The sequence below is a fragment of the Sus scrofa genome, chromosome 8, assembly GCF_054392235.1.
Source record: "Sus scrofa isolate SSC_HxYL_T2T_F1_AM1 chromosome 8, Sscrofa_HxYL_maternal_Yorkshire_Landrace_v2.0, whole genome shotgun sequence".
Taxonomy (NCBI): domain Eukaryota; kingdom Metazoa; phylum Chordata; class Mammalia; order Artiodactyla; family Suidae; genus Sus; species Sus scrofa.
Window position 1 is genome coordinate 21,644,049 of NC_139390.1, and position 23,287 is coordinate 21,667,335.

At 36.5% G+C, this 23,287-nt stretch overlaps 1 long non-coding RNA gene across 5 annotated transcripts in view; it reads left to right on the forward strand.

Moving 5' to 3' along the window:
• Positions 1–23,287, forward strand: part of LOC110262070 (uncharacterized) — a 1,266,882-nt gene that overhangs the window by 665,149 nt on the left and 578,446 nt on the right. For 2 of the 5 annotated variants that reach the window (XR_014813695.1, XR_014813705.1), the window contains one exon: positions 17,154–17,199. The exons of the other annotated variants lie outside the window; for them this stretch is intronic. This is a non-coding gene — a long non-coding RNA (uncharacterized LOC110262070). The remainder of the gene's footprint in view (positions 1–17,153; positions 17,200–23,287) is intronic. 5 annotated transcript variants of the gene reach the window in all.

The following is a 23,287-nucleotide window of genomic DNA, read 5'->3' on the forward strand; positions in this document are numbered from 1 at the left end:
TAAAAGAGGACAGCAAATGCTTGGGGATACTATTTTCTGAAGGATGGTTAGGGAAGATTTTAAGAAAAGAATACACTTGAGCAGAGATCTGAAAGATGTGAAGAAGCAAGACACAACCACATTAGGAAATAAGCATCTCAAGCAAGAGAAGGAGCTGTTACAAAAGTGCCATGACAGGAGCATACTTAGAATACTTATGAAATGACTTGGCCAGTCAGCTGGGGAAGGTGCGAATAAGAAGAGACGATGTCAGAAAGTTGACGAGACCACATATACCATGGTAGGGAATTTGGCTTACATTGAGTGTGTTGGGACCCATGGAAGTTACCCCAAATTGTGTCTCAATGGCATATTATGTTGAATTAAAGTTACCTAAGAAATGACCAATACACAAGTGACACTTTGACCCTCCTTTCTGTCCCCCTGAGAGCAGAAAATAAATCTCTCATGTGAAAAAATGCCCTCCTTGTATCTGGAGTTAGAAGGATATCCTTATCTTCCAAGGTAGGAAATTTGGGCAGAGAAACCTATATAAACACACCTTGTTATTTCTTTAATTTACTGTCCTAGTCCAAACTCTGTTTAGATTCTTTGCTAACTGAGCACCCAAAACCTGATTTTTTTTTTCTTTGCAATTCCTAACAAATGTATTGTTTTGTTTTATTTTTGTCTAAAAAGTATAAAAGCTTTGTCTTTTGGGCTTTTTTTTTTCTTTTGTACCACATCTATGAGACCTCCATGAGCAAAGGTTAAAATTTGTTTCTTTTTTTCTTGTTACTCTGCCTTGGGCTGATTTTATTATTGGCTCAGCTACAAGGATCCAAGAAGAATAGAAGGGGAAATCAGCCCTCCCTAATGAGTACCTTTGAACAATGAAAATGCCATGATGTCATTTTCACTTTTAAAAAATCCTTCTTACTAGTGAGTGAAGAATAGATGTTAGCAGAGCAAAGGGAGAAACTGGGGGAACAATTTCAGAAGTTTTTGCAATAAGCTAGTGAGACATAATGATGGCTATAACTTGGACAAGGGTGGATGATATGGTAGGAATCTGTATATAAATTTAGATATAACCAATAAGATAGTTGTTGATACAGGGCATATGAAGTGTGGAAGAAAGTGGGGAAAAAATGCCAGTTGCTAATATGAGGAGGACAATACATTAGGCTATGTAAAGCTAGACACTAGATTAGATCACTTGAAGAGTGAAAGTAGATATTAAAAAAAAATCCTATATTTGAGTTCATGGAGATGAGGAGGAAGTTGTTGAGGATATTTAGGTGTAAGAGCCACAGTTATAAAACTTGAAGTAAAAGAGAAGGAGGTACTGCAAGTCAAGGGAAGAATACATTTCACGAAGAATAGTCATCATCTGTGTCAACTGATCTGAGTAAAGAGCTCAAGCTGGTTATGGAAGGGACTGGGAAAAAGGATTTGGCAACAGGGATATCTTCAGGGACTTGGGCAAAAGCCATTTTGATGAGTTGAGGGTTTGAAAGCCTGACTGGAGAAGGTTTAATAGATGATGGAAAGAGAAGGACTGGAGAGGGTGAGTGAAAAACACTTCCATTTGGATCAAAGAGATGAAGATGCTTGATAACAGACTGTGAGCTCCTGAGGGCTGAGTGGAGTGTTGTGCTGGCGTGGCAATGGGCTGATTTCAAGTACTCAGTCACCAGTTTTTAACACTGAATAGATTTTCTTATGCGATGACCTGCATTATTATGGTATTTGAGTTGTACTGTGTGAATTCTCCTTCCACATACCATACATACCAAATGAATTTCAAACCGGTAAGGTTATATGGTAATTCCACTAACCACCAACTTATTTTATATGAGCGTGTTTTTGGAAATTATTTTTATGTCAATTAACTAGGTAACTTAGAAAAACATCAGTTTGTTTATTTGATAAATAGTGAGGCTACTTTATATCAGTGGAATAGAATATATTAATTAAATTATAATGTATGTATTTATTAATTATACTATATTTAACTGTCAATTATAATATAGTTAATAAACTTTGAGATTATTTGTCAGGTATATGGCTCTAAGTACAAATATCAACTCCAGATTGCCAGCCTTTATGCACTGTTCAGTACAATCTTTTATTTCTGAAGGTTTCTTTGATTCTCGCTGTCAGAGAAACATAGCTGTCTCCTATTAACACTGATTCTCCTCAGAACCTCTCAAGAGCAGCCTAATTTTTTCCACCACTCTCTACTTGTGTGAGATCTCAGGATGGCTCTTGTCCACTAATGCTTGTCATATTCTCCCTTCTACCTCCTTCAATAGCTTAAGCTCCGTGAAACATAGGAAATCAGATCTGTCCACTTACTGCTCTTTGTTGTGTTACTACTGACACCCAGGCCATTCCTTCTCAATTTTTTTTTTGGACTGATTCATTGTCCTGTTCCTCAGTATTGTCATTGTTGGCTCTTGTAGGCAAATAGTAGACACAACACTCTCAGTCCCTTCACTCTTTAGCTCTAACAATTTATTTTAATGATGTTTTGTTTTATTTCCACCTCAATCACCACTAGACCTTATCATCATGAGCCAAAGGGGAGGGAGAGGAAGTGGGATGGATTGGGAGTTTGGGGTTAATATATGCAAACTATTGTCTTTGGAATGGATAAGCAATGAGATCCTGCTGTATAGCCCTGGAAACTATGTCTAGTCACTTATGATGGAGCATGATAATGTGAGAAAAAAGAATGTATACATGTATGTGTAACTGGGTCACCATGCTGTACAGAAGAAATTTGACAGAACACTGTAAACCAGTTATAATGTAAAAAGTTAAAATCATTAAAAAAAGAAAAAAAACCACCATTTCCAAACATTCCACTCTGCTCATCATATTCACTCTCATCTCACTTAGATGTTTCCCCTTCACCAAAAATTCTCTAACTTGTCAAGATTCACATTTTATTTTCTTACTCAGGTTACTGATCATTTAGCCCACCCACTCCTGATCTCTTTTCTCCTACTCCATACAAAGTCATGTTTCAACACTTCTGTGTTCCCTTTGAGTTCCCTTAACTCATTTACCCATCTCTTCTCCAAATCACTTACCTTACAAAATTCCAATTCTGGTTTTGCTCAAGAACCCCTTTATTATTTCTTTGAACCTATGCAGTTGAGTATTGTGGGGGAAGAATTGTATAACAATGATGACAAGACTCACTTCAAATTCATGGTTATAAATCTCGAAGATGAATTCTAGTGTGGCAATCAGTACTCCCACTTTTCTCTAGTAGAATTAATCTCTCCCCTCTCGGAGATAACATACTCATATGATTGCCTCTGAAACCTTCACTTCCTTGCACTCAATCTCATACAGTGATCCCAACTAAGAAATCATAAGAAAACTGACTGACATTATGAGAAGTATCTCATTACCTGTCAATTTTATCAAGCTAGCTATGTTTGTGCAAGTTAATCTACTCTATTAATGTTAAAGTGGAATATGCACCCCTTTATCTACTAAGAGCTAACTCGCCCCCCATCAGTGTTACCCACTATTCATTTCTTCCACTCTTATCTTCTCAGCAATCTTCTTCTAAGGATGATATCTTTTTTCTTTAAATGTTTTCTCTGCAAAGAATTAATCCTATGGACCTGTAAGTATGCATTAATTTAATCCATGGGAGGAAGAAAATACACAAATGGTGACAATAAAAGAAAAAAGAAAAATTTTTAGTTCCCATACCCCATACAAATACTGTCCTATTTTTCTGGATTACTTTACAGAGAAACTCTTCAAAATACAGAATATCCAAACACTAATATACTACAGAATGCCCCCAAAGTCGCTAGACACTAGAAAAATAGTATGTCTTTTACACTCTTTTCCAGTAAACAACTCGACTTTGGCTTTTAAATTTAGACATAGCATGATTGAAAAGATATGGGGTTAAAATCTTTTGAGCAGATTATTGGAGAATGAAACATTTAAAATTGAGTTTTTCCCAAGCCTTCCGCCTTTTGGGTCCCCTGTAGCAGTCTAAACTCATTTGTTTCCACTTGCTCATCCCCATTTTTTTATCATCGTATTTTATTAGAGTATCTCTCTCTCCCACTCCAGTGTATTGTTCTTATTACATTCCAAACTGGCAATTCATTTTCTTTTCCTCTTAGTAAATTTAGTTATGATGGACTACACCTTCTTTCTTGTTAAGACTTCCTACTCTTTGCTTCAGGGAAATGACAGTTTCTAGAGTTCCCCCTGACCTCACTTCCCATTCCTTCTTAATCTTATTTACAGACATCTCTATTTTTTAAAGATCAGGGTAGACAATCCTAGGGTTATGCTGGCACTCTTCTGTTTTCACTCTATGCTCTCTTCTATGTGATCACATTCTCTTCTATGTGTTTAATAATATTATCTCCCAGACTGTTACTCCTGACTATAACCTACATCTATCTTGGCATCTGCAATTGGCCATCTTATATGGGACAAATCCTAGCTTCCCCAAAGCCTTTCTCATTAGTTTATGTTATCACAGGCTACTCACTTAGTCACAAACCTAAGAATTATATTTAATTCCTCCCTTTCCTTCCTATACCATATCCAATTCATTGATAAACATTTGACGTTACTGTCAAAATATATTCTTCAGGTGAATATCAACTATATTCTGAAGATTAATGTCAAACATATTCTCCTTCTCATCAGATTCTCTGCAACCACCATCATAATCAGCATCAGACCTCACTAGGACTGTTTCAAACTCTAATTGGCCTTACAATTTTAAAATGTTTATTTCACTACCATGCATCCAGTATTAAGAGGTTAATGCGGTTATTCTCAGGTGCAAATTAGATGATGCCAAACTCCTTCAGTGGTTCATCATGATGATAACAAAAAATTGAAAATTGAAATGAAGGCCTGGAAAGTCTGTTCCGTGGTTATTTGGTCTGTCTCTTTTCATCCTGTACTGCCTCTGCTACCTTTCCTTTTTTTAACTTCAAACATTCCAAGTTTACTCCTGTGTCAGGATTTTACCCCTGTTAGTCCCTGAGCTTTGAATGCTCTTTTCCTGATTCACTGAATGCATCCTCTTCTCATCATTTTGATTTGCTTTTTATTTCTTTGCCAGAGGCACTTCCGTAGTAGTCTTCCCACAAATGTTAACGGCCTCATCCTCTGCAGATGGCATCTTAATCCAGGGAGACCACCAGGCTTACCTTGCCTGATTACCACCTCGCACTCCTCAGAGAACAAAGTCTGGCACGGACCGTTACTACTATCTGTAATTTTTTGTTTTATAAATTTGTTTGGTTTTCTGTTTGTTTAAATCTGTGGGGTAAATCTGCTCTGCCACTCGTATACCTGGAAACAGGAACTTCTTCATGGTCTTCAGACATACGTGTCCTTAAGGATTTGCTAAGTCATTCAGTGTTTTACTAGACAAAGAAATAAGTTGTAAGGAAAGGAAGTTGGTAGGCATGGGATTTGAATGTTTTGAGGTATATTAGTTGCTTTATATTATTGGTATTTTTTATATTCTTATATTCTGTTTTTTTTTATTTTTATATTCTTATATTGTTTTTTTTTCCCCCCACTGTACAGCAAGGGGATCAAGTTATCCTTACATGTATACATTACAATTACATTTTTTCCCCCACCCTTTGTTCTGTTGCAACATGAGTATCTAGACAAAGTTCTCAATGCTACTCAGCAGGATCTCCTTGTAAATCTATTCTAAGTTGTGTCTGATAAGCCCAAGCTCCCGATCCCTCCCACTCCCTCCCCCTCCCATCAGGCAGCCACAAGTCTTTTCTCCAAGTCCATGATTTTCTTTTCTGTGGAGATGTTCATTTGTGCTGGATATTAGATTCCAGTTATAAGTGATATCATATGGTATTTGTCTTTGTCTTTCTGGCTCATTTCACTCAGTATGAGAGTCTCTAGTTCCATCCATGTTGCTGCAAATGGCATGATGTCATTCTTTTTTATGGCTGAGTAGGATTCCATTGTGTATATATACCACTTCTTCCGAATCCAATCCTCTGTTGATGGACATTTGGGTTGTTTCCATGTCTTGGCTATTGTGAATAGTGCTGCAATGAACATGCGGGTGCATGTGTCTCTTTTAAATAGAGTTTTGTCCGGATATATGCCCAAGAGTGGGATTGCAGGGTCATATGGAAGTTCTATGTATAGATTTCTAAGGTCTCTCCAAACTGTTCTCCATAGTGGCTGTACCAGTTTACATTCCCACCAGCAGTGCAGGAGGGTTCCCTTTTCTCCACAGCCCCGCCAGCACTTGTTATTTGTGGATTTATTAATGATGGCCATTCTGACTGCTGTGAGGTGGTATCTCATGGTAGTTTTGATTTGCATTTCTCTTATAATCAGCAATGTTGAGCATTTTTTCATGTGTTTGCTGGCCATCTGTATATCTTCCTTGGAGAACAGTCTATTCAGGTCTTTTGCCCATTTTTCTATTGGGTTGTTGGCTTTTTTGCTGTTGAGTTGTATAAGTTGTTTATATATTCTAGAGATTAAGCCCTTGTCGGTTGCATCATTTGAAACTATTTTCTCCCAGTCTGTAAGTTGTCTTTTTGTTTTCTTTTTTCCTATTTTTTTATATTCAATGTTCCTGTTTTTCCAGCTTCATATATGACTAAAAAGGAGCAACTTTAGGAGTTCCTGCCATGGCTTAGGAGTTCCTGCCATGGCTTAGTGATATGGAACCCAACTATTATCCATGAGTACACAGGTTCAATCCCTGGCTTCACTCAGTGGGTTAAGGATCCAGCATTGCTGTGAGCTGTGGTGTAGGTCACAGATGCAGCTTGGATTCAACCCCTAGCCTGGGAACTTCCATATGTCACAGGCATAGCCCTTAAAAGACCAAAAAAAAAAAAAAAAAAAAAAGATGAAAAAACAGCAACTTTAATACTCAGTTAGTAGGGAATAAACAACACTAATTATATGATTTATTACCTTTCTCCTTGGACAGGTGGAAAGATGTGGCCTAGGCACAGATTCCTTCATTTTGCTTTGCTTCTATGTTTCTCACACTTTTCTTGTTGACATGGGAAATTATAGAGTGTTATGATCTTAAAATCCTATCCTGGAGGTCAAAGCAACATTTCCACTGATTTTTTTTTAAATGGAAAAATCTGTCTATAAGACTTTTTTTTATTTTGGAGGAAATTTAATTTTACAAAGTATACATGTGTATGTTTGTGTACAAGTATTTCATGCACTTATTTTATAGTGTTTCTAATGTAACAATTTAAATTATCTATTTTATCATGGAATTTGATATACATATGCATATGTATGTTTAGACATAAATTATCAGCGAGTTTTGGCTAGTCACTATTCACATGTCTAGATTTATAATTAATGACAGGAAGAAACCTATGTTTGTTGAAAACACATTTGGCTGTATTAATGACCACAGAAAGATGGAGTTTACAATTCTCTTTGTCTTTTCCAATTTTGTAGAATTTTAAGCGGTGGTATCATAAACAGATTTATTCTGAAGAATGTTGTCACCTTTTACCATCATGGTGATTTGGAGGAGGTAGTTAAGAAGGTCTATTTTCTAGTTACTCCTATTGAAGATTTTGAATTCATTATTTTATTTTATACCATAAATGTGTATTGAGGAAGCTGCATGAACAATATCGTTTTCATTGTGGGAACTGCAAAAAAAAGCATCTATATTTTTCAAGGTTAGTAACCTAAGATGTCTTTAGAATTCAAATGAATCATAGCAATTCTTTTTTTTTTTTTTGTCTTTTTGCCCTTTCTAGGGCTGCTCCTGCAGCATATGGAGGTTCCCAGGCTAGGGATCTAATCAGAGCTGTAGCCACAGGCCTACACCAGAGTCATAGCAACGTGGGATGCAAGCGGTGTCTGCGACCTACACCACAGATCACGGCAGCATCGGATCCTTAACCCACTGAACTAGACCAGGGATCGAATCCGCAACTTCATGGTTCTTAGTTGGATTCGTTACCCACTGAGCCACGACACGAACTCCCTTTACTTGGCTTGAGGAAAAGGATTTCTGTGGTGTTCCCCAGTTGATGTTTTTATGCTATTGTCTGGGTCTAGCGATGGTGATTCCTCCTGGCTGATGGTGCAGTCATCACCCAAAGATGCTAGTGCTTCTGAGGGAATTCAGCCACTTCTCAGGAAAATCACAAAACTGCAACTCCCATGAAGCTCCTGTTTCTGCCACCATCAGCTGCATATATTCCTTACATCTAGTGAGACTCAGGGACCATGCAGAGATTAGAAGCACATGGGATATGTGGGCACAATGTTGGAAATTAGCACAAATCTGCCATTTATTGTCCCCGTGATGCTTGTGGAAGCAAGGTGATATTGATCCTATTGCGACACTGCTGAGGTTGTTGCAGCACAAAACCTCACTAAGCTTCAGTCACTGACTGCCCACCTTAGGATGGGCTACCTCAGTCTTGAAAGAGGGGAGAAGTGGCTTCTGTGGTCTTATCATTTATTTCCCCATGTGACATTTAAATACTCCATTTCAGCAGGCCGACTTTTCCTTCCTTTGTTCCTATCATAATTGCAAGAGAAGGTGTCTAATAATTACCCATTTCATCCCAGTGATAAAACCTGGTTTTTAGCTTATTTCTAATATGCTACTAGTCTCACATCCAATTCCTCTGAAGAGGTTTTTGCTATAGTTCAGTATACAAAAGTACATGCATTCCATTTAATGATTCCCTTTAAAAATTTATATTGCTATTCATGAGTGAAAATGGCCTACAATTTTAATATATACTATCTTTTTCAGATCTTGGGATCTTCTTTTTAAAAAATACTTAGGAGTTTTCCTGATTTTTCTATTTCATGGTAATTGTTTAAAATAAAATTAGGATCATCTGTTCCTTAAAAGCTTTGTAAAAGAACATTGTGAACCCATTAAGGGACCTGGAAATTTCTTGTGAAGGACCTTTTTGACAAATCTCTGTTTCTTTTTTCTATGGAAATTAGTTGTCTGAATTTTCTCACTCAACTAAAGGCAATTACTCCTCTTTTATCTGTGCTGAAATAATACCTCTTAAGTTACTTTTATTATGCCAATTTTATGCATTTTATTTTCTTCTAGAATTACTGATTTGATTTAGGTTTTAAAATATATTTGCACACAAATAGTTTTTTAAAATTTCCCCTTTTCATATCTTTTTTTGGTATTTGTGTATTCTCTTTTTTAAAATTTAATGATATGTCTTTTTCTAATTTATCAAAGCACAATTTATCTTACTTTTTTGCTTTCTAACTCAATAAATTTGGCTTTTATCTTGAATAACTTCTGTTTATTTTATTTTATTTTATTTTATTATTTTTTTAGGGCTGCACCCGAGGCATATGGAGGTTCCCAGGCTAGGGGTGGAATTGGAGCTGTAACCGCCAGCCTCTGCCACAGCCACAGCAACATCAGATCTGAGCCACATCTGCAACCTACACCACAGCTCATGGTAATGCCGGATCCTTAATCCACTGAATGAGGCCAGGGATCAAACCTGCGTCCTCATGGATGCTAGTCAGATTTGTTTCTGCTGAGCCATGACGGGAACTCCTGTTTTATTTAGATTAGACTATTCTGTTTTATCTTTTTGGATGCAGGTGTCTACTTCATTTGCTATTTTTACTACTATGAATTTATCTCTGAGCACTGCTTTGGTTATATCCTGTATAGTTTAATACATCACGATATTCTGAATTTATACAAATTTTCAATCTCAGATTATATTCCACCTTTGATTTGATAGATTTTTAAATAGAATTCTGTGGTTGGTGTTTGATTTTTGTTTCCTGGTAGAAGAGCCTTTTTAGGGATACTGTTATTATTAATTTGTAACTTTATTACACGTGACAAATTTACATTTGTATATATTTACTATTTTGTTTATTTAAGTTAAGGTTATATATTTTAATGTGTGATAAGTTTATTGCCTCCTTGATGTGCCAGAGTAAGATAGGCATGTTAAAATCTCATTTTATTATAAATTTCTATTTCCCCTTCTTTTTCTTATCAATTCTGAGGTTGGTAAGACACTGGTGAGTTGTAGGAATTTGAAGAAGAAAGATGCAAATAAAGCTTTCTGAATGAGAGGCCTGTTTGAGTGATAGAAATGAGGGGCCTTTTTGAGGGGCTTTATAGGGCGTGATGAAGTGCTTTGGATTTTGCTCTCAGGCCAGTGAGAAGTCATTGAGGTGTTTCCAGAGGTCAGGAGTGGGATTCTGAGACTAGTGTGACTTTTGCTGCTCCATGGATGATGCACTGGGGAAGAGAAGGAGAGCAGGTAGCTTGGTTAAGATTCTGTGACAGTGACAGAGGCATGGGAAGGTGATATCCAACTTCTTATGATAGAACATGATGGAAGATAATATGAGAAAAAGAATATATACATATTATGACTGGGTCACTTTGCTGTACAGCAAAAATCGACACAGCATTGTAAATCAACTATGCTTTAATAAAAAATATTTTATAATTCAAGAGGAAAAGAAGGATTCAAAGTGGATTTATGCTCAAGTTTCTTTGGGCTTAGTTTATAGGAAGTTAATATTAATAAAAAGTTAGGGTTACTCTAGGAGAGATTGTATTGTCTTTATACCTGTATTAGCTCGGACCCCAGTACTGGACTCTTTCTTGGTACAGTTATCAATTTTCACAACCATCCCAGTTTAAATGACAAATTATGTGGTTACATTACTCACATGGAAACTCATACTTCAGGGTAGGAACCAAGGACCTGGAGTTTATTGTTAAACTTGGGGTATGGATGTCATGCCTAGGTATGAGAGAGAATCATTCTCAGTTTAGTACTGATGGTTATTAAAGATTGTTTTGTAGGGAGTTCCTGTTGTGATGCAGCAGAAACGAATCTGACTATTATCCATGAGGATGCAGGTTCAATCCTTGGCCTTGCTCTGTGGGTTAAGGATCCGGCATTGTCTTGAACTGTGGTGTGGGTTGCAGATACAGCTCGGATCCTGCGTTGCAGTGTCTGAGTCGTAGGCTGGTAGCTCCAGTTCGACCCCTAGCCTGGGAACTTCCATATGCCACAGGTGTGGCCCTAAAAAGCAAAAAAAAAAAAAAAAAAAATTGCTTTGTAGAAAGAAGCTACATATGCAATCCAAGGAATAGTTATTACAAAGCAAAAAGCCATTTTTGAAAAAAGATAATAGAATTAAATCAAGTACTAGGTATGCTTGTGGACCTTAAAACATGAGTAATTTTTGGCAATAAAAATAGTATATAAATAGTTTGCTTTTTAAAAATATGTATTTTAGACTTTGTTTTTTAGAGTTCACTTTGCTTTACTTTAGGGCAATAAAATGGTGTTTTCATATGCCAGATACATTTATAAGTAATGTACATATATTAATTCTCTTAATCCTTAAAAACCTTTGAGGCAATATAATTTTAAATAAATTATTACATTTTTTAATAAGTGAGACTGCAGTATTAATGAACAGATATATTTAGGATATTTAATGCAGCTGAGTGGTATAAATGAATAAACCTATTGTTATACAAATTAGGCTTTTGCGTATATTTCTTTTTGAATATATTTTCGCCTTAAATCATTCATTTATTTTTATCCTATAATTTAACTCAATATGAGACACATATACAGGCTAAAATATGTTTCAAATTTTAGTTATACATATTATTATTATACACTAACTTTCATCCTATGTGCAAAGAATTGAGCTAATCATGCTTTTCTGTTCCTGTTACACCGATGTCTTTGGTACTTACATTCTGTTTATTCACTGATTAAATGTTCTATCTACTTTTTTCCTCTGATTCTCTTACTCATGAAAAAAAATGGCTATATTTTTATTTCTATGTTAGTATAAAACTTGTCCTATTATTTAGTATGTAAATAAATTGAATTTGCCTTTATATAATTGTGCTCCACACCTAACTTTTTTTCCAGCTAGCAAAATGTTTTTAAGAGAAACTCATGTTATCATGTGTATAGATCTTTAATAGCATTCTACAATGGGCTACCATCATTTTTTCCTAACTTATTCCCACATGAGATTTTTCCTGGGCTTATAGATATGCATGTATAAACTTGTATAAATAATACAGAAAAATTTTAAATCTCAGCCATGACATATTTGAATCTATGCTTACTTGATTACTTTAGCTTATTTTGACCAAGCATGGCTGCAGTGCTTTCCAGGCCCTCCTCTCCTAGATTCCAATATTCTTGCCAAACTTGGAATTATCCAGCTTTTCTTTTTTTTTTTTTTTTCCAAATCTCAGATGTGTAAATTGATAACTTTTTGTTGTTCACTAACAGTCTGTTCCCAATCCAGCTTTTCTCCAAGGAGATTAATGTTTCTTTGACCTCTTTGCTTCTTTCCACCTGATGCTTCGTTGGCAGAATGGTTAGTATCCATATTTCTGCTAACAGTGTGTTCAGGGAAATCTAGGCTTTTTCAGTCACACTGCTAAAAATTCTTCTGCTTCTGCTTACCCCCAATTCTAAGCCACTTTCACGTTTTTAGGCATTTGTTACAGTAACACTCCACTCCTGGTACCAAAATCTGTATTTATTTTTCATTGCTGTCATAACAAATTATGACAAACATAGTGGCATAAAGCAACACAAATCTGTTATCTTCCAGTTTGATAGGTCAGAAGGCTGACAAGGGTCGCACTGAGCTAAAATCAAGGTGTCAGCAAAGCTGCATTCCTGTTTGGAGGCTCTAGAAGATAATCTGTTTTTCTACCTCTTCCAGTTTCTAGAGGATGTATGCATTTGACTCCTGACCTCCTTTCTCCATCTTCATGCAGCAGTGGTGTCACCAGCAAAGGCCATTAACAATTCCCTGGAGAATGAAAATCAAACCTGGGTGATAAAAGAAAGCCAAACCTTTTAAAATTTTGTTTTAAATTTCCTTTGTGCTTTATCGGTTTCACTTGCTCATAGGGTGCTATACAAAGAGACCTTACACTCAGCACTTCAGACTAGAGTTCTAAGTGCAAAATGGCTGTGGCCTGTGGTCCAGGTACAGAAACATCAGCGCTGAATCTGGAGTGCGGGCGGCACAGCTGCACCTGCCTCTCAAAAACTCTACCGTCTTCCTCCGCCCTGCAGACAAGATACCTAATAAAGCAGCCCTGCCCATGTCCAGAATCTGTCCAGGACTGTGTGTCCTCTTGACCAGTAGCTCACACCTCTCCATTCTTCAGTCAGAGAATAAAGCTTCCCTTTGCTTCTGAACCGAATTCCATCCTGTTCTCTTGGTACAAGTGATATCAGGCAGAAGGACCCTCTTCAGGGACCTGCTTGGGGGAGTTGATAACAGTGGTGCATCTCATTGACTATTATTTTTCCATCATCACATGTCTTTCTGGCCATAGTCTGGAAAAGTTCTCCTTTTAAGACTCATGGGATTAGTCTTGGCCCATTGGATAATCCTAGATGATCACACCATCTCAAGTTCCATAATCTTAACCATATGTATGAATTCCCTTATTCGTGGAAGGTAACGTATTTTATAGGTTCCGGAATTAGAGCATGAACATCTTTGGGTAGAGGGACGTTGTTCTACTCACTATAGTGGGTCTATCAGATTGTAGTGATTCTGATGAGCAATTCCAGTTCCATGGCCATTCAGTGTCTTATGTGTTCTATCTCTACTGGACCTAGTAATATAACAAAAGTTGCTTTTTAAGAGAAATATAATTATCTAATGCAGATAGCATAGTCTTGCTCCAAAATTTGGGGAGTATTCATTCTGATTCTCTCACTTGGTCTTGTCACAACTTCTGCACAGCATCTTTTTTATGACATGCTAGTTTTATTATATTTAATGACAAAAGTGGCAAGGCTATTTGCACAACGGTTTTTTTCCTTCCAGTTTTATTGAGATACCATTGACCTAACACTCTATATAAGTTTAAGGTTTACAGTATAATGATTTGACTAGCATACCTCACGAAATGATCATCAAAATAGGTTTAATGAATAGCTATCATGTCATATAGTTAAAAATTTAAAAATGGAAAAGATAATTTTCCTTGTGAAGTTACCACTGTGGTGCAGTGGGTTAAGGATCCAGTGTTGCCTTGGCTGTGGTGCCTATCACAGCAGTGGCTTGGATTTGGTCCCTGGCTGCCATATGCTGTGGGTGTGGCCAAAAAAGAAAAAAAAAGATAATTTTCCTTGTAATGAGAACTGTTAACTTTTGTAGATAACATACAGCAGTGTTAATTATATTATCATGTGGTACATTGCATCTCTAGTACTTATTTATCTTATAACTGGAGTTGACTGCCTTCATCCAATTCTTTCTCCCACACCCACACCTCTGATAACCAAAAATCGGATACCTTTTTCTATGTTTGATTTTGGACTCTGATCTGCAATACTATGACCTATAATACTTGCATCATAGTCTTAATCACAGAGCCTTTTCCTACTCTGAGCCCCACTGAAAGCTGGTGGGAGTTGTGTTTTGTTTTACTTTTGAGAAGAGATGCAAGATGCAATAATTTGTCTTTGGCTTTGGGGACTTGTCCTGGTTGTACCTGACTTCCACAGTTTTGTTCTAGTTCTGTGAAGACTGTCTTTAAAAATTGGATAGGATTGTATTGAATCTGTTGATTGCCTTGGGTAGTATAATCATTTCGATAATGTTGATTCTTCCAATCCAAGAGCGTAGTGAATCTTTCCATCTGTTTGTGTCATCTTTGATTTCTTTCATCAGCTTCTTATAGTTTTCACAGCTCTTTTGTCTCTTTAGGTCGGTTTGTTCCTAGGGTATTTTATTCTTTTTGATGCAATGGTAAATAGGATGGTTTCTCTGATTTCTCTTTCTGATCTTTCATTTTTAGTATATAGAAATGCAGTTGGTTTCTGTGTATTAATTTTGTATCCTGCAACAAACATAGATTTCCTCCTCTCCATTCATAAGTAAGATTTAAAATCAGGGAGTTCCCGTCGTAGCGCAGTGGTTAACGAATCCGACTAGGAACCATGAGGTTGCGGGTTCGGTCCCTGCCCTTCCTCAGTGGGTTAACCATCCGGCGTTGCCGTGAGCTGTGGTGTAGGTTGCAGACGCAGCTCGGATCCCGCGTTGCTGTGGCTCTGGTGTAGGCCGGTGGCTACAGCTCCGATTAGACCCCTAGCCTGGGAACCTCCATATGCCGCGGGAGCGGCCCAAGAAATAGCAACAACAACAACAACAACAACAACAAAAGACAAAAGACAAAAAGAAAAAAAAAAAAAGATTTAAGATCAAATTACACAGAATCAAAGAATACCAATTTTTCATTCAACATTTCTAAGAACTAGTTAATTTATCTTACAATCAACCTTGAAAAATGTTTAAAAGTGTTATAGGAGTTTCAATGGATATGCTAAATCAAGATATTTTGTTCTTGATTGTGATTTTAAAAGAGGGATATCTTTATAGCTAGGTAAATGGTTACATTTGTAAATAATAAACACAGTCACATGAATTCCAATTGGAATTGATAGTGTTGTTTGATTTTATATGAGCCCTTATAATTTCACAGCCTACCTGGACTCCATCTACTCCTAAAAATTATGCGATACCATAACGCTATTAGTTTTGGACAAAAGAGATAGACTGGTTTGTTTGTTTAAATTTAAAGTTTAAGTAAAATGACTTCCAGATCTTGTCTTTTGGTGTTAAGATCTTATCCTCAACAAAAGGGAAAAACAAAAGATAACTGTAGCATTGCTTGTCTTAATTAAAAATTATTTTTCCTTTGAATACCCTTTAACAAGAACAACACAATAACAATTATAGTTGCTCACAAAGGTTTATAGAAATGGTAAAGGGGACAGCTTGAAAATGCCTGTTTTTAATCTTCCAGAGAGAAATGGTACTCTTTCATTTCTGTTGTACTAGAGTATAAGAAATCAATGACAGGTACATCTCTCTTTGGAATAACTTTTATAACCTTCTCTCTCTCAAAAAAAGCCTCTATTCTCAGCATGCCACCCACAGTTCACTGACTTTGAACTAGTCATGTCCAATCCCCAGCGCAACTGGGTTGTTTCAGCTATCTCTGGTGGAAGAATCCCCTGAGACTTCTTTGCGGCGGTATTTCCAATTGCTCTTCTCATAATACAGATGACTTTTTAGAAGCCAGCCCTGTTACTCCTCAAATGAACTTTAGAGCTAACTTATTTTCTTTTTTAGCATTTTGAAGGTCATATCAGTTTGCTAGTATATATTTTAACAAATAAAAAATATGGCCTAAAAATGTATTCTTTTTATCCCTGTGTTTTATTACTTTGGAATGATATAATTATGTCTTATAACTTTTTTATTATTTTGCAAATGAGAGAACTTTCAGAAATAACAATACTTTCAGCCATGACCATTATTACTAACACAATGGGCTTCTTTATTATAATATTTGTTTTAAATAAATAGTTAAAATACAATAACAAAAATTTGATGAGGATGCAATTTTTTCTGTTATTATAATGCAGAGCTCCAGGTCAATGTATTGCATTTCTAAAGATTAATTAATTAATTAATTAATCCAGTCCACCTTATTGATTCCCTGGTGTGTGCCGAACACCATATGGTAGATTGCATGTAGGAATAAGAACTAAGAAGGATCATGAATCTTAGTTACTGATAAGTACAAATAAGTACTGAGTGTACTTAGTAATGGGAAGAAAAAGAAATTGAACATATAAATAAGTTCATTGTATAGTATGGTAAAAAATGAGGCATGCCTGGGAAAAAGAAAGCATGATATGTAGGCTGGGAATCTCATGGGAAAGGTTCTTTTTTAAAAGTTTTAATAAATCGGGCTAAGAATAAAGGGGAAGGTGACATTTGGGAACAGTGTTTTAAGCAGAGGGGTAAAAAAAACAGTGCTAATGCCTTGAGACAGGAGTATACCTGGTATATTTGAGAAATGGCAAGGAAGATAGTGTGACAAAATGAAGATGGTGCTTGTGATGAGGTCAGAGTTTTGACTGACCTTGGTTGTGCAGAGCAGAGCATGTTGACTCATTAGGAATCCATGGCTTTACTCTGAATAAATGAGGTGCCACTGGAGGGTTTTAGCAGAGCCATGACTTGATAGTGATGACATATTGAAAGAATCACTTTGGTTTCTGTGCTTTCAGGTGTCTCTCTGGGGAGAAGAATGGAAGCAGGGATAGAGATTACCAAGTAATCTGGCTGAGTGGTCATAGTGCCTTAGAGAAGGCTTGGGAGTAGGGGAGGTGGTAGGCTATCGTCAGGTTCTAGGTAAATCTTGAAGTCAAGTCAGGCTTTTGACATATTAGGAGTGGGATATGAATGAAATGTGTCAAAGATGAATCAAGTTTTGTTTTCTTGTTGTTGCTGGTTTTTTTTGATAGACTACAATGATAGAGTCCAGCGATAGGAAGAAGGTGTATGAGTGGAGCAGGTTTAGGGGAAAAATCCACATTTTGAGACAGTCCAGTCAGAGGTGTACTTAAAGATATCAAGTACACAGTTATACATAGTTTTGTGGAGTTTGATGGAGGCGTCTGGACAAGAGATATAAATTTGGGAGTCATCATTACATAGGTGATGATTGAGATTTTGAGCAAGGAGAGATCACTGACAGAAGAAAAGGATACTGAAAGATTCAAAAAATGATCTCCAGGGTGTTCCAAATTTAAGAATTTTGTAAAAATTGGGATTAACAGGAGAGACAAAGTATGACCAGTATCGAAGGAAGAAAAAAAAAAAATCAGAGAATGTGGTGTCCAGAAGCCAAGGATAGGATATTTTTGGGATGAAGCTGTTATTAACTTTAGTAAATGATGCTATGTCACATAAGATCATGACTGAACATTGGTCAACTGAAAGTTGGACATGTAGAAGCCAATGATGACCTTGGAAGGAATACTTTAGGTACTGTTTAAACATCAATTCTCTCCTTTTTTTCACCATAAAGACTATTCATTCTTATCTATATTTAAATGTTTTTATTGCATATGCATATATCTATATAAATATAATATGCTATGGTTTTATAATGTGTTCAGACTATATAAGTGTAATGTTCTTTCATAATTCAGCCATTTTCTATTTTCACTGAACACATTATTTTTCATTCATATATATATTTATAAAATGAGTGTATATATCTCTAGTTCATTCATGTGAACTAGCAGTAGAAAAAAATGAGACATAGATGACATTCCACAATGTATTCATTATACCTAAAAATGTAATTAACTATTTCAGTTTTTAGGGCTCTGAGCAATGCTATTATTAACAATCTTATGCATATCCTTCTGCACATAGGATGGGGGTTTTCTTTAGGAGTACAACTCCTAGCTTAAGAGTATGTATATCTTCAATTTTATTAGATATTTAATTTTAGATATTTAAATTTTTTCCTTGCCTCGTTGCATTGGCTAGGATCTTTTGTGCAATGTTGAAATGAAATAATGACTGTGGGCGCCATGCATGATTCATGACTTTGATGGGAACTCATCAAATATTTCATCATTAAAAATTTTTAAAAAATATGAATTTTCTTACTTTTTCATCTGATATGACCTAGAATCAATTATACCCCAGCAGGAATAGGCACATCTAGTTTCCAGATTTGGGTTTTTAACACCATTCTACAATAAATGGAACCAAGATTCTTTGAAGTAATGGCTGATTCAAGGATTAGGACACTGAAATATATAAGATGAGCATGGACTATCTTTTAGTGCCAGAAAGGAGGAAAATATTAAAAAATCTTCAAGCCCCACAATGATGAGAATACAGGAGTCAACTGGAAAAAGCTTCAAAAGGTCAACTATGAAGCAATTGGAACAATAAAATAAAGTATTGGATCATAACCCAAAGTATAAAATAAATATGTATGAATTCATACTGATGTAAACAAATAATTAAATAAGTAAATGAATGGGAGAGAAGAGACAAATGTCCCATGCAGAAAAGATAGCCAATAATTATGTAAAATGTTCTGCCCTGAAGAAGGAGGAACATAATGCTCACTCCTTGAGTGTAGGCTATTCTACTGTCCTTTTTTCCAAAGAATGCAATATGGGGGAATAAAGTAACATTACTAAGGAGAAAACTGACAAACACTTCCTCAGAAATCAAGGTTAGCATCATAGCATCATCCATGATGTGATGTTGGTAGAATGTAGAATGTAGTCCTTTTTTTTTTTTTTTTTTTTTTTAGGGCTGCAGTAGTGGCATGTGGAGGTTCCCAGGCTGGGAGTCTAATCAGAGCTACAGCTGCTGGCCTACGCCACAGCCACAGCAATGGATCCAAGCCATGTCTGTGAACCATACCATAGCTCACGGCAACGCCAGATCCTTAACCCACTGAGCAAGGCCAGGGATCAAACTGGCAACCTCATGGTTTCTAGTGTGATTCGTTTCTGCTGAGCCATGACGGGAACTCCGGATGTACTCTTGGTATATGTTATGGAAATAGGACTTTGTGACAATGGTCTTCACCTCAAAAACATAAACCTTAGCCTATTATGAGAAAACCATAAACTTTGGCCTCTTGTGAGAAAAACATGAACCAGATTCCAAAAAAGGAATACTCTGCAAAACATCTCCTCAACACTCTTCAAAATTGTCAGGGCTACCAAAATCAAAGAAAATCTAAGAAAACGCCACGGTCAAGAGGAGCTTAAGAAAATGGGATGTTTAAATGTAATATAGATTTGGAATGGGATCCTGGAATAGAAGAAGTCATTAGGTAACCAGTAAGGAAATTTGAACTAAGAATGGACTTTAGTTTATGAAACAGCATCAATCAAGTATATATATTTGATACACACACACACACACACACAGATATATTATAGGAACCAACAGATAAGTTTATGGAGCTGAGAGGTCACACGATCTGTGCTCTGCAAGCTGGAGAACCAAAAGCCAGTGGTGTAACTCAGTTTGAGAAGAAAGGGCTGAGAAATAGGGTGGAAGGAAGCTGATGGTGCAAATACCAATCTGAGTAGGAAAGCCAGCGAACCAGGAGCACCAATTTCCTTTTCTGAGGGCAAGCAAAGATTGATGTCTGAACTCAGAGCGAATTTGCCCTTCTTCCATTTTTCTGTTCTGTTCAGGCCCTCAACAGATTGGATCATACCCACTTGCTCTGAGGAGGGTGATTATTTTTCATTCCATCTACTGATTCAAGTGCTAATCTCTTTCAGCGTCACCTTCATAGACACACCTGAAAATAAGCAGCTCTTTAGGCCTCTCTTAGCCCAATCAGGTTGACACATAAAATTAACCATTACAATAATATATCAGTATTGGTTCATTAATTAAACAAATGTACCATACTGATGTAAGGTATTGTTATTCTAGGAGACTGGGTGCTACTCTCTGAACTATCTTAATAATTTTTCTGAAAAGTTAAAAATTTTCCAAAATGAATGTTTATTAAGAGACTTTACTAGGAACATTCAAAATTGTAAACAGCTTCCTCCTATTCCTGCTTTACTAAGATTTTTCACAATGAATGTGTGATGAAAGCTACCATATACTATTTTATATTGTGATACAATCGTTCTATTGCCTTTCCATCTGATAGGACATTAGCTAAATTACATTAATAGATTTTCCAATATTAAAGCATCTTCATTAATCAAAAGGTTATCAAAAAACTTGCAGTAAAAAAAAAAAACTCGCTAATGTCAGTGACTTGAAAATCAAAAGTACTTACTTCTCTTGAACCACATGTTTGTCTTCCTTCAGTAGGTATTGTGATCCCTGTCATTGTCACACAGGGGACCCAAGTTAGGTACCTTTATCATCTAGATGTCACTGGACACTGTGAAAACAGAATGAAATAAGATCAAAGGCACAGGAACACATTTTTGAAGGATTTTTTTTGTTGTTTTTGGATTGTTTCTTCTGCCATGTCTAGTCTATAATTTTGTCTCTCTTATGAATTTTTATTTGCAGATACTGTTACATTCTAAAGGCTGCACTTGGCTTTTTTTCTCATTATGTCTGTGTTTTCCCTTTTTTAAATTACTCAATGAATTTTATTACATTTATAGGTGTACAACAATTATCACAACCAAATTTTATAGCATTTCCATCCCAAACCCTCAGTGCATCCCTTCCACCCCCATCTTGTCTCATTTGGAAACCATAAGTTTTTCAGAGTCTGTGAGTCAATATCTGTTCTGCAAGGAAGTTCATTGTGTCCTTTTTTTTAGATTCCATGTGTTTAAGTGATAGAATTTGATGTTGGTATGTTATTGTCTGACTGACTTCACTTAGCATGAATAATTTCTAGGTCCATCCATGTTGTTGAAAATGCCATTATTTCTTTCCTTTTAATGGCTGAGTGATATTCCATTGTGTATATGTACCACATCTTCTTTATCCACTCCTCTGTCAATGGACATTTAGGTTGTTTCCATGTCTTAGCTATTGTATATGGTGCTGCAATGAACATTGGAATACATGTGTCTTTTTGAGTCATGGTTTTCTCTGGATAGATGCCCAGGAGTGGGGTTAATGGATCAAATGGTAATTCTATTTTTAGTTTTCTGAGTAATCTCTATACTGTTTTCCACAGTGGTTGCACCAATTTACATTCCCACCAACAGTGTAATAGGGTTCCTTTTCTTCCATACCCTCTCCAGCACTGTATTGTTTGTGGACGTTTGATGATGGCCATTCTGGCTGCTGTAAGATGGTACTTCATAGTGGTTTTGATTGGCATTTCTCTAATAATGAGTGATATTGAACACCTTTTCCCTTTAAGGCAGTTTGCAGACTTTAAAAATGGTGTCTGAGAGACCGAGGAACTGAGACAAGAATTTGGTAGACTTTGGAAGCCAAAGGGAAGAGTGGTACAAAGTAAAGTTGAGTGCCTCCCAAAGAAGAGGAGTCTAGAAACAACTCAGACCTTCAGCTGGGATTCTCATGGGCCATTGTACTAGGAGTAAGTGTGAAATGGAATTCCACTTGTCCTTAGCAGGACTGAACTCATCCTTGAATCCTATCATTCCCTGGTGAGGTCAAGATTACACAGAATTGTTGGTTCCCCTTGCTAGCAGCTTTCCAGAAGCAAAAATAAATCCTGTATGGGAGAATACAAATTCATTCAGAATCTTAAATTATAACTATCATTTTTATTTGCAATGCCTGGCACTTAATTCATAATAATCAAGTATATGAAAAGATAAGTCCTGACCATCAGAGACAAAAACAGAAAATAGACACAGGACCATGGGAAATCCGGATAATGGAGCCATAGCTACACAGTTTAAATTAACCTGCTTAATAAGTTTAGGAATTGCAAACTATAATGAGAGAACTGTGGAGAATAAATAGGAATCAAATGAAAATTCTATAACTGAATTTTTGTCTCTTTCTCTTCATACATCCCCCCCTCAGATGTTTATAATCTATTGTCCAAGTGATCTGTTAAGTTTTAGTTACTTCATTTTTAAAAATTCAGCGCACAAATATGAAAAGGCTATCTGGGAAGATATGTATAGTGGAAAAGGAGGATAAATGCAGAGAAAAGTAGAGAGTGCTAGCAACGCTTAGAGGCAAAGAATGTAAGAATATAAGAGTTCCCGTCCTGGCTTAGTGGAAATGAATCAGACTAGTATCCATGAGGCCGCACCTTCGATCCCTGGCCTCACTCAGTGGGTTAATGATCTACCGTTGCCACGAGCTGTGGTGTAGGTCGCAGATGTGGCTGGGATCTGGTATTGCTGTGGCTGTGGTTTAGGCCAGTGGCTACAGCTCCGATTCGAACCCTAGCCTGGAAACCTCCATATGCCACAGGTGTGGCCCTAAAAAGACAAAAAATAAAAAAATAAAAAAAAAGAATACAAGAATGTATACTTTATGATTTTGTTTATATTCAGTTAAAAGGCGGGAAAACTTAACCCATAATGTTAAATGTCTTCACAATTTTTAACTTTGGAAAGAGAGAAGAGATGGTACTTGGGAGAGAGGGAAAGGGTCCGAGGTTCTTGGGTGGCACTACTGGTCTGTGTCTTGGCCTGCTTGGTAGTTGTATGGTGTGTCCACTTTGTGATATTTCTCAAGCTGTACTATCCTACACACTTGCTAATGTTTGACCTTGTATATTTATTTTATACATCAGAAAAAAATTCACTACAAAATAAAGGCCTTCACTGCTTGTCACACAGTTACCCATCCCCACCCCATTCCCTAAAGGGAACAAGTAAGTATTATATCAATATTTACCAAATTTGATTTTGGAGATAAGTGATTTATTTGTGATACGCTGTTCATTTCA